Source organism: Mustelus asterias, chromosome 1 (assembly GCF_964213995.1).
Source record: "Mustelus asterias chromosome 1, sMusAst1.hap1.1, whole genome shotgun sequence".
In the NCBI taxonomy this organism is placed as follows: domain Eukaryota; kingdom Metazoa; phylum Chordata; class Chondrichthyes; order Carcharhiniformes; family Triakidae; genus Mustelus; species Mustelus asterias.
This window is the reverse complement of record NC_135801.1, coordinates 166,559,210-166,571,381: the sequence shown is the minus strand read 5'-3', so window position 1 is coordinate 166,571,381 and position 12,172 is coordinate 166,559,210.

Here is a 12,172-nt window from a genome sequence, read left to right as displayed (position 1 = left end):
GTAGTTCCCTGCAACCCAATGGTGATTATTGATGAATGAATCCATTCTTTTGCCCAGTCTTTGCTTTTTAAGTCTCATCCATTATTAAATTCTGATGAATGTTGAAATAAGGATCAAAAGCTTGCAGGACTTCTTTGTAAGTAGTTGCAAACTCAGCAATTCCCTACCTTGCAATCACATCATCAGCGATAGAATAGTTTATTTATTAGTGTCACAAGTAGATTTACATTAACACTGCAGTGAAGTTACTGTGAAAATCCCCTAGTCACCACACTCCGGTGCCTGTTTGGGCACACTGAGGGAGAATTTAGCATGGCCAATGCACCTAACCAGCACGTCTTTTGGACTGTGGGAGGAAACCGAACACCCAGAGGAAACCCACGCTGACACGGGGAGAACGTGCAGACTCCGCACAGCCAGCGGCTCAAGCTGGGAATCAAACCCAGGTCTCTGGCGCTGTGAGGCAGCAGTACTATGTGTCACCTATGTCTCACCATGCCACCCATATCCTATTGCATGAAGTAGTGTACTGACCTGGTCTTCTATGAAGCAGTTCTGTGCCTCGTGAATCGTTTTCCCTGGTTGTCCCAGTTCTGGGTCTGTTGCACTCTGAAATAGTTCTGGGAGTGGTAGAGCGGATTCCATGTCTTTGCAGAGCTATGGAATTGTTCCTGCTTTGGGCCTAAGCTCACTGTTGTCTAGCTTTTGGGTTTAGTTCAGCTTGCCTCTGTTGTTCCCATGATATTCTGACGGTTTGGTGAGACATAATTGTTATTTCTTTTGTTCTTACTTTGAGGATCCCTTTTGCGAACCTTTTATTTTCGTCTTAAAGAATCATAGCATCCCTACAGTGCAAAAGGAAGCCATTTGGCCCATCGAGTCTGCACCAACCACAATCCCACCAGGCCCTATCCCTGGAACCCCACGTATTTACCCTGCTAATCCCCCTGACACTAAGGGTCAATTTATCATGGCCAGTCAGGCTAACCTGCACATCTTTGGAGTGTGGAAGAAAACTGGAGCACCCAGAAGAAATCCATGCAGACACGGAGAGAACGTGCAAACTCCACACAGGAGGCAGGAATTGAACCCAGGTCCTTGGCGCTGTGAAGCAGCAGTGCTAACTATGGTATCACCGTGGCATAGTGGTTAGCACTTCTTAAGGTTAGTTGGGTCTTTTAGTCACTACTACCACGGTGTGTTTGGGACCTAGACAGGGTTTTCGGGATCGCCTGTTCTCCCAAAGTTTGCTGCTTAGGTCTGTAGTTTCTTAAACCATTACTATTCATTTACAGCAAGTATGTACACATTTGGAAAACTACACTTCTTTCTCTCAGAGTCTCCGGAACTCATCCTGAAAAGGTGGTGGGAGCAGAGACTTTGAATATCGGTAAGGAAGAGGTAGATAGATTCTTGGTAAGTAGGAGATGGTAGGTTTATCAGGGGTTGGTGGGATGCAGATTTGAGCTTCCAATCAGATCAGCCATGATCTTACGAAATGGCAGAATAGGTTCAAGGGGCTGAATGCCCTTCTTCTGCTCCTTGTTTGTACACAAGATTGGAGTTTTCCCTCCTTCCAGATGTCTTTTACTTCTCAATTATGTGAGCTGTTATGATTTTGGACCAGATACCCAAGCTTTTGATAATATCCAGTTAGGGACCCCATAACCTTTTGGTTAACATAGACAAGGTTCGAGATTCAAACACTTACTAAGAGAATAAAACCACAAGATTTCACAGGGTTGTCCAAAAATAAATTTACCATACAAGGTGAAATAAAAAGCAAATTACAGTATTTATCCTGTACTCTAATATTCATGGTGAATATGAGGTACATGTGAACTAACAGACCAACTGTGGTCAAATTCACCACACTGCACAATAAATGGCAGATGCGACCAAGACAGATTCCAACAGATTTCTCAACAATCCACCTGGATAGCAGCAATATGATCCTTGGTTAGATCCCCAAGTTGTTGCAAAACTCACTTAGGGACCAATAACACTTTGTTTAAAGTAGACAAAGTTTGAGAGTCAAGACATTTGTTCAGTGAATAAAGCCCCAAGATTCTATGGGTTTTGAACAAACAAAAATAAACTTCACTATACAAGGTCAGTAAGGTAAAACAATTTACAATATCTATCTTATACTTTAATATTCAGGGTGAAAAGAGGTACATGTGAATGAACAGGCAAACTGTGATTAAACACACCACACTCTACACTAAATGACAGAGATCACTAAGATGGAGTCCACGGATTTCTTGACAACCCACCCAGATCAGAGAAACCCTACAGTGCAGAAAGAGGCCATCTGGCCCATCGAGTCTGCACTGACCACAATCCCACCCAGCCCCCCCCATATCCCTACACATTTACCTTCTAATCCCTCTAACCTCTGCATCTGAGGACACTAAGGGGCAATTTTAGCATGGCCAATCAACCTAACCCGCACATCTTTGGACTGTGGGAGGAAACCGGAGCACCCGGAGGAAACCCACGCAGACACAGGAAGAAAGTGCAAACTCCACACAGACAGTGACCCAAGCCGGGAATCGAACCCGGGTCCCTGGACCTGTGAAGCAGCAGTGCTAACCACTGTGCTACCGTGCCGACCCAACCACTGTGCTACCGTGCCGCCCCGATGTCACAACCAATCTCACTGAAACTCTTTCCCAAGATTCTGTCCCCTGGATTCTGTGTATGTACTCAAGCACCAAGGCACAAGCATACCTTCAGACCTTTGGTCATGCTGAGCAGAACACTATTGCTCCAAAAGGGTACCTTTGCCCCAGTTGCACCCAGTAGCAAAGTCATAAACCTTTGGCTGCCTTCAAGCATCTTCAGGTTTTCTTCTGAACCCTCTTCGATCAGCTAACTACATCCCTTTCCTGAATTGAAGCCTTTCTTTCACTGCTCCTCTCTTTTTAACTTAAGTGGGACCTTACCTATCCCCTAACTGGACTCTTCCTCTCGATGGTGCTCTGCTCCTGGTTATTTGATCTGGATTTTTTATGCCATTTTCCTTCCTGCAAAGGCAGGACCCAAAGTAACATAATTTCCATCTGCAAGTGTGCAGCCCACTCCTGGTCTGCACATGCACAAAAGCTTTGGAGTTCATCAGGAGTTGACATTCTAGACCTCTACTCTCAATGTTAAGATACGAATAGTTTTCATAATAGTCGGTAAACTAACCTTGTGGAAACTCTGCACCTCTCGTGCCTTCAGCCCAAAAAACTTAAAATGCTGAATTGCATATGTGCAGCCACTCCTGGTCTCTACATATATGGAAACTCTCAATATCTGTCAGGTCTTGGAGCTTCTAGCCCCCCTCACGCCACTTTCTGATGAAATCCGTCTGGCTTTTATAGATCAGACATCTATTACAGCATCATGTATGTTAACCCATTGCTCTACAGTAATGAGGATGTCCTGACAGAACCCACACTGAGCATTGGTAAGCAGATTATTACTGTGTAACTGTTGCTCAATAATGCTGCTAACTTCCATCACTTTACTGATACTCGAGAGTAGACCGATGGAGCAGTAATTGGTTAGATTGGATTTGTCCTGCTTTTTGGGGACCGAATATACCTGGGCACTTTTCCACAAGTGCCAATGTTGAAAGTGTCCCAGTCCCAAGCAGCTATTGATGCAACATACATTTCTCTCCGCATCTCTCTGGAAGACAGGGATTAATGCTGCGATGTGATTCCAAGGACACAACAATCCTCTGATAACTCATCCTAGTGGCATATGAGCTTAATAATTGAACTTTTTGATGATAGAGGATCCTTATCTACCAAACATAATTATACTCTCCAACAAAGTCAACTGGATAATGACAGAGTGGGAACCCTGGCTGATTTTAATGTTTCCTATTATAATGCTAATTGTCCTGCCATAACTGCCACTTCAGCGGAAATTTGTTATCACAGGGCAGAGTCTGGGTGGCTGCAATCCTGGCCAAGTGGAGTATTTAATGACTGAGCTGCCATAAAATCAATACTGTAGAGGTGTACAAGTAGATCGGGCTATTGTTTTTGTTGTTGATTTTCTTTTTTCTGGACAGGGATGCTCTACAGTAATATGAAACACATTTCTAATGTTTAGCAGGTAACCTGGCCTGTTCCTTTAAGTGGAGATGCCGGCGTTGGACTGGGGTAAACACAGTAAGAAGTTTAACAACACCAGGTTAAAGTCCAACACGTTGTTTTGTTTCTTAAAGACTTGATTAGTTGTAAGTATTCGCATTCCAACCATTATTCATGTAAATTGAGTTTGTGTCTTTATATGCCCTGTTTGTGAACAGAATTCCCACTCACCTGAAGAAGGGACTTGGAGCTCCGAAAGCTTGTGTGGCTTTTGCTACCAAATAAACCTGTTGGACTTTAACCTGGTGTTGTTAAACTTCTTACTCTGTTCCTTTAAGGCATCATCTTTGAATCATACATTACTGCTGTCATTAATATCCTGGAAAATGCCACATCGAGAACTCATGATGACTCTAAAATAAAGTGCTGTAATCAATGCTGCAAGTGCAAACAGAACTTTCATAAGTTTAGTACTTGAAGATGGTTACTCAAAAAAAACCCAGTAAAGTCAATAACTATAAAGCATTTAAATAAACAGAACAAGTCAAGCAGGGTATAACTACACATTACAATCACCAATAACAAAGACACTCGATAGCTTTAGCTAAATAGCCACAGGTCACATCTGCGTTAGTGTCTCATTGTGCAGCTCACGAATCAAATCTACGAGGGGCTTTTTTTTCTACTTCTCCCTCGAAGTAGTTGATTCTTGTGGTAATTTGGTCCCATAGTTTCTGGCAGCTGACTTTTCTCACTCCACTAGCTGTTCCACACATGGATCTGAACAGCATTAACAGGCAATTCAACCACTGAGGGCTTCATAGTCAAAGATAACCAGTTCTCACAAAGTGTGAACAATTGCTCCAGCAGCTGGCACTGAGAACCAAGAGTGTGAGGACTTGTTGATTTTTGCACATCAGAAATGGAAACTGGCTTAGTTTAAGCTGCAGATATTTAAAAAGAAACTGTGACTTTTGGAATAAAAAGTGAAAATGTTAGTGATACAAGAACTGGTGAGTATTAGAAGTTGGAATGTGCCAATTAGCATGAGAGATGAATATCTGTCATGAAGAACTTGTTAAACTTTTTGTGACTGATCTGCTCTCCTTTCACAACGCCAGGGACCTGGGTTCGATTCCCGGCTTGGGTCACTGTGTGGAGTTTGCACATTCTCCCCGTGTCTGCATGGATTTCCTCCCGGCGCTCCAGTTCCATCCCACAGTCCGAAAGACATGCTGTTTAGGTGCACTGACCCGAACAGGCACTCGTGTGGCGCGACTAGGGGAATTTCACAGTAACTTCATTTCAGTGTTAATGTGAGCCTTACTTGTGACTAATAAATAAACTACTTTTCCTATTATTTGTTTTTTTTTCCTCATTATCAAGTGAATGATTTAGAGAGAGTGTAGTTTTGTACTGGCCAATACCTAACTCATGATGTACCTAACTCATAACTCCTTCAACAACCAGTTCTTCATCCAGACACACCTCAATATGTCAACATCTTCATGCACAGGTTCGAACAAGACTTCTTCACCGCAATACCTAACTCACCAGGGAGAAGAACTAAGCTGAACAGAGATACGTAGGAAGAAAATATAGCACTATGAAGCCGTACTCCATTGTTGTTGAATAAACATCTTTAATTCACGAATCCACTGTTTACAACAGTGTAAAACACAGAGCACACAACAGGAAATAGGACATAGAGCTAAAACCACATAAAATTATTATTAATACCATGCATCATAATCTACATATGTACATTACATCCAAAAAGCCACCCAACAGCTGTGCTTGTAAGACAATATCACAAATCTTCTCACCTACCTTCCATGGGAACATTTTCAACAGATTTTAACGGATCATTAACCTTTATGAAATGGGTATCCAGACTACATCCCATTGACCATTTCTAATTCAAATGCTGACAACTCAGTCCAGTGCAAGAAATTCAATTTATGCTTATTATTCATATTTGCTGGTGAACCTACTTGAATTTTGGAGGTGTGGAAATTGTTCTTACAGCAATTGCCTCATTCGCCTCAGCTGGAGTATTGTATTCAGTTTTGGATGCTGTACTTTAGAATGAACGTGAAGAGAGAGGGGGCAGAAAAGATTCATGAGAATGGTTCCAGGGATGAGGAAATTTAGCGATGTAGACAGATTGGAGAAGCCAGGGCTGTTTCCTTAGTGAAAATAAGGCCAAGAAGAAATTTGATAGAGGCATTCAAAATCATGAGATTTAAAGTAAAAGAAGCAAAAACGACATGAGAAACCCTTTCATACATTGCACCTGGAATGCACTGCCTGAGCGTATAGTGGAGGCAGGTACAACTGAAACATTCAGAAAGGAATTGGATCACTATTTGAAGAGGAAGAATGTGCAGTTACGGGAAGAAAGCAGAGAAATGGCATTGAGTGAATTGCTGACCTGAGCCAGTAGTGACACGGTGGGCCAAATGGCCATCTTCTGCACTGTAATAATTTTATGATTCGGAACTAAGACCAACTAAATTGTAGGAGGCAGCTTAGAAATTAATCAGTTGGACAAAATAAGTGGGCAGAACAATAGCAAATTAACTTTAATAATTAGGGAAACTGCATACGAGAGAAAAAGTGGACAAGGGTAGGTCCCCATTCAGTCCCTCGAGTCTATCCAGCTATTCAATTAGATCATGGCTGAATAGTACCTTAACTTTTAACCTTTAACTTTTAACATTTACCTCTCTTGGCTTCATATCCATTAATATCTTTAGCCTAAGGAAAATCTACCGAATAAAACAATTGATATGCACACTCCTGAATGGTATTTAAAAGGCTAAGGCTAAAGCTGAGACACACCTTTGAGTTACACAGGACTAGACATGAGATCTGTCCAACTGTAGGGAGCGCGGCAGTCAGTGAAGCAACAGAATGTTTAACTACATAGTCAAACCTGCAGAATATAAGTCAATGGAACATATAATTAAATTACACAGTACTCTGGCAAGACCACACCTTGGATATAACGTTCAAAATATTAAGGAGACAGTTAAATAAGAGAGGCAATGCAGAAAAGAGCTGCAAAGTTGATCTCTTACAAAGCTCTGAGTTACGAGGGTATTTGTATTTTGTACCTTGGAAAGGAGATTTCAAAAAGTAAATTTGTAAATTTACTTTCAATTTTCGTTGGCAACCTTTTATTTTAATTGAGATTAGGGCACAAAGACACAGATACAAAGCTCGTAAAAGGTAAATTTAGAACTGATTCTCAGGAATCTGCATACGAAGATGAACGATGTTACAAGGTATTTGCAGCATGAAAACAAACCGACTAGAGAGGGGGCTATACTGGACCTAGTACTGGGGAATGAGCCCGGTCAGGTCTTCAAAGTTTCGGTAGGGGAACATGTGGCAAATAGTGACCACAATTCTGTTAGCTTTAGGATAGTGATGGAAAAGGATGAGTGGCGTCCCAAGGGTAAGGTGTTGGATTGGGGGAAGGCTAACTTTAGTGGGATTAGGCAGAAATTGGCAGCTCTTGATTGGGAGAGGCTGTTTGAGAGTAAATCCACATCTGGCATGTGGGAGTCTTTTAAGGAACAGTTGTTAGGGCTGCAGGATAGGCATGTGCTTGTAAAAAAGGATAGGAAGGGTAAGATTCGAGAACCGTGGATAATCAGGGAAATTGAGGGATTGGTCAAAAAGAAAAGAGAGGCGTAGGTTAGGTCCGGGCAGCTAAAAACGGAGGGAGCTCTGGAGGAATACAAAGAAAGTAGGAAAGAACGAGGAATTAGAAGGGCAAAAAGGGGTCACGAAATGTCCTTGGCAGACAGGATTAAGGAGAATCCCAAGGCATTTTATTCATACGTTAGGAACAAAAGGGTTGTCAGGGAAAAAAATCGGACCTCTCAGGGACAAAAGTGGGGAATTATGCTTGGAGCCCAAAGAAGTAGGGGCGATCCTAAATGAATACTTTGCGTCGGTATTCACAAAGGAGAGGGATGTGTTGACTGGGAGTGTCTCGGAGGGGAGTGTTGAACCGTTAGAGAAAATCTCCATTACAAGGGAGGAAGTGTTAGGTTTTTTAGGGAATATAAAGACTGACAAATCCCCAGGGCCTGATGGAATCTATCCAAGGCTGCTCAGGGAGACGAGAGATGAAATCGCTGGGCCTCTGACGCAAATTTTTGTCTCGTCACTGGACACAGGTGAGGTCCCAGAGGATTGGAGGATAGCTAATGTGGTCCTATTACTTAAGAAGGGTAGGAAGGATAACCCGGGAAATTATAGGCCGGTGAGCTTGAAGTCCGTGGTAGGGAAGTTGTTGGAGAGGATTGTTAGAGATAGGATGTATGCGCATTTAGAAAGGAATAAACTCATTAACAATAGTCAGCATGGTTTTGTGAGAGGGAGGTCATGCCTCACTAACCTGGTGGAGTTTTTTGAAGAAGTGACTAGAATGGTTGACGAGGGAAGGGCCGTGGATGTCGTCTATATGGACTTTAGTAAAGCGTTTGACAAAGTCCCTCATGGTAGGTTGGTGCAAAAGGTTGGATCTCATGGGATAAAGGGGGAGGTGGCTAGATGGGTGGAGAACTGGCTTGGTCACATAAGACAGAGGGTGGTAGTGGAAGGGTCTTTTTCCGGCTGGATGCCCGTGACTAGTGGTGTTCCACAGGGCTCTGTATTGGGACCTCTGCTGTTTGTGATTTATATAAACGATCTGGAAGAAGGTGTAACTGGGGTGATCAGTAAGTTTGCGGACGACATGAAAATGGCTGGACTTGCAGATAGTGAGGAACATTGTCAGAGGCTACAGAAGGATATAGATAGGCTGGAAATTTGGGCAAAGAAATGGCAGATGGAGTTCAATCCAGATAAATGCGAAGTGATGCATTTTGGTAGAACTAACGTAGGGGGGAGCTATACGATAAATGGCAGAACCATAAAGGGTGTAGATACGCAGAGGGACCTGGGTGTGCAAGTCCAAAGATCCTTGAAGATGACGTCACAGGTGGAGAAGGTGGTGAAGAAGGCATATGGCATGCTTGCCTTTATAGGACGGGGCATAGAGTATAAAAGTTGGGGTCTGATGTTGCAGTTGTATAGAACTTTGGTTCGGCCGCATTTGGAATACTGCGCCCAGTTCTGGTCGCCACACTACCAGAAGGACGTGGAGGCTTTAGAGAGAGTGCAGAGGACGTTTACCAGGATGTTGCCTGGTATGGAAGGGCTTAGTTATGAGGAGAGATTGGGTAAACTGGGGTTGTTCTCACTGGAAAGACGGAGGATGAGGGGTGACCTAATAGAGGTGTATAAAATTATGAAAGGCATAGATAGAGTGAACGGTGGAAGCTTTTTCCCAGGTCGGTGGTGACGTTCACGAGGGGTCATAGGTTCAAGGTGAGGGGAGGGAGGTTTAACACGGATATCAGAAGGACGTATTTTACACAGAGGGTGGTGGGGGCCTGGAATGCGCTGCCGGGCAAGGTGGTGGAGGCAGACAAACTGGGAAAGTTTAAGACTTATCTAGATAGCCACATGAACGGAGTGGGAATGGAGGGATACAAAAGAATGGTCTAGTTTGGACCAGGGAGCGGCGCGGGCTTGGAGGGCCGAAGGGCCTGTTCCTGTGCTGTATTGTTCTTTGTTCATTCGGGTCCAGGTCTGTATTTCTGCTTCACACCAGCCTCCTTCCATCTTTCTTCATTGAACCTCAACGTATCTTTTTATTCCCACACTTGCTCACCTAGCTTCCACTTAAATGCATCAACGCTATTTACCATAACTAGATAGAGCAGCTGAGATCAAAAAAATTCTCAAAGCATTTAAGAAACAACTGAATGTACAGTGGCACTTTGGAATTTTTCTGAATGGGAAAATTACCACAGACAAACGGCCTTTCTCATCAATTCCTATGATGTGTTAGTAGGCTGAAGTTAAATAGAAGCAATAATTTAAACTTAATGTCTGTAAAACTCTGACTGTGGTACACAAAAAATGAAAACCTTGTGACAACCTTACTGTAAAGACAATGCAAAACATCCTGATGCATCACTATTTTTATTAAAAATGCTTTACCTTTGAATTTCCTCCCCTCCTTTCCTGAAGACTTTGCTGCGGTACAGTTTTATGGGTGACAGTATCCCTCTATCAACTCAAGTAATCATTCTGTATGGGACACGCTAAACAATGAGTATTAGTGCATAACTTGACCAAGTGGACAAAAGAGCCCAGGCTCATCATGCCCAAACTGAATGTTCACATATGCTAGGAATGATTGTTAAACAAGCAAGAATCTAGCTTTATATTCTTTAAAACTAAGTCAGAAAGAAGAAATCTTACTTCAGGACTTTGCCTCATATCCTAGTTTTAACTGATGTGTGGGTTATGGACGATGTGTTTGCTAGTGCAATGGCTACAATGCTGCGACTCCTGGATGTGTCTCAACTTTATCCTGAGCTGAGTTTAAAGCTTCATAACTATAGGGTTCGTGGTGGGAGATATAGGAAGGATATCAGAGGTAGGTTCTTTACGCAGAGAGTGGTTGGGGTGTGGAATGGACTGCCTGCAGTGATAGTGGAGTCAGACACTTTAGGAACATTTAAGCGGTTATTGGATAGGCACATGGAGCACACCAGGATGATAGGAAGTGGGATAGCTTGATCTTGGTTTCAGATAAAGCTCGGCACAACATCGTGGGCCGAAGGGCCTGTTCTGTGCTGTACTGTTCTATGTTCTTCACAGATGAACAGGAAATAAAAATTCAAAATTTGTCGGATGTAGCAAGATACTGTTCTTTCCCCCGCGAAAAATACAAATAAAATGCAACACAGAAACAAATCAGGCACCTTAAATGCATTTCAGGGCAAACTGTAAAGGAAATACAAAAAATACATTACAAAACAAGGTGACATTTTCACAGATTATGAAAATGTGAAGTGTCATTTGTAAACAGTGTCAGTGAAATGTCAGAATGTGAAATCAAAGCTGATGTGTATTCAGCCTCGATACCAATTCATTCTGAAATGCTGAGGAAACTCAGGGAGAAAATCAGAGAATTATGAAAAGAGTATTCAACTGTGTAGGGCATCACACAAAACACAGCTTGAAATTGTATCTTGTATTTTCCAGTCACAAAGTAGTATTCAAGAACAAAACACAAGGTTGATTTCCTTCTTTACATTCGAGGAACACTGAAGCCATCTCTACTATTGTCTGGATTGAGATCCATGAACATAGCATTGATATTGAGATCAAACCTGGGACCTTTTTATTCTATGTCGCTCAATCAAAGGGTCTCTGTCAGTGGGGAAGCCAATCAAAGGTAGCATTTAGCACTCATCAATCTATGAACATTGTGCGATTTACACCACTGTCAGTTGAAAAGAGTCCCACATTTTGCTGATATGCAATTAATTTAAACTTGCTGGCTTTATTAAGTGTCAGGATGATGCCATTATTCACCATGTTTTTAAAATTTATTCCTGGGATATGGGTGTCAATGGCTGGGCCAGCATTCATTGCCCATCCCTAATTGCTCTTGAATTGAGGGCATTTGAAAGTCAAACACATTGTTGCGGGACTGGAGTCACATGTAGGGCAGACCAGGTAAGGATGGCAGGTTTCCTTCCCTGAAGGACATTAAAGTTAAAGTTTATTGATTAGTGTCACAAGTAGGCTTACATTAACACTTCAATGAAGTTACTGTTGCCACACTCCGGTACCTGTTTCGGTACACTGAGGGAGAATTTAGCATGGCCAACTTTTAGTAACTTCATTGCAGTGTTAATGTAAGCATGCTTGTGACACTAATAAAAATAAACTTAAAATAAACTTTAAAAGCACATCTTTCGGACTGTGGGAGGAAACCAAAGAACCTTGAGGAAACCCACTCAGACACAAGGAGAACGTGCAGACTTCACACAAACAGTGACCCAAGCTGGGAATCGAACCCAGGTCCCTGGCGCTGTGAGGCAGCAGTGCTAACCATTGTGCCATGGTGGAGGCCAAAGCTGAGCACAGTAGATTGTGTACACTTAAAAGCATAAGCTTTTTCTTGTGAATCAAACTCTTTTCTCCTAGTTCTAAAA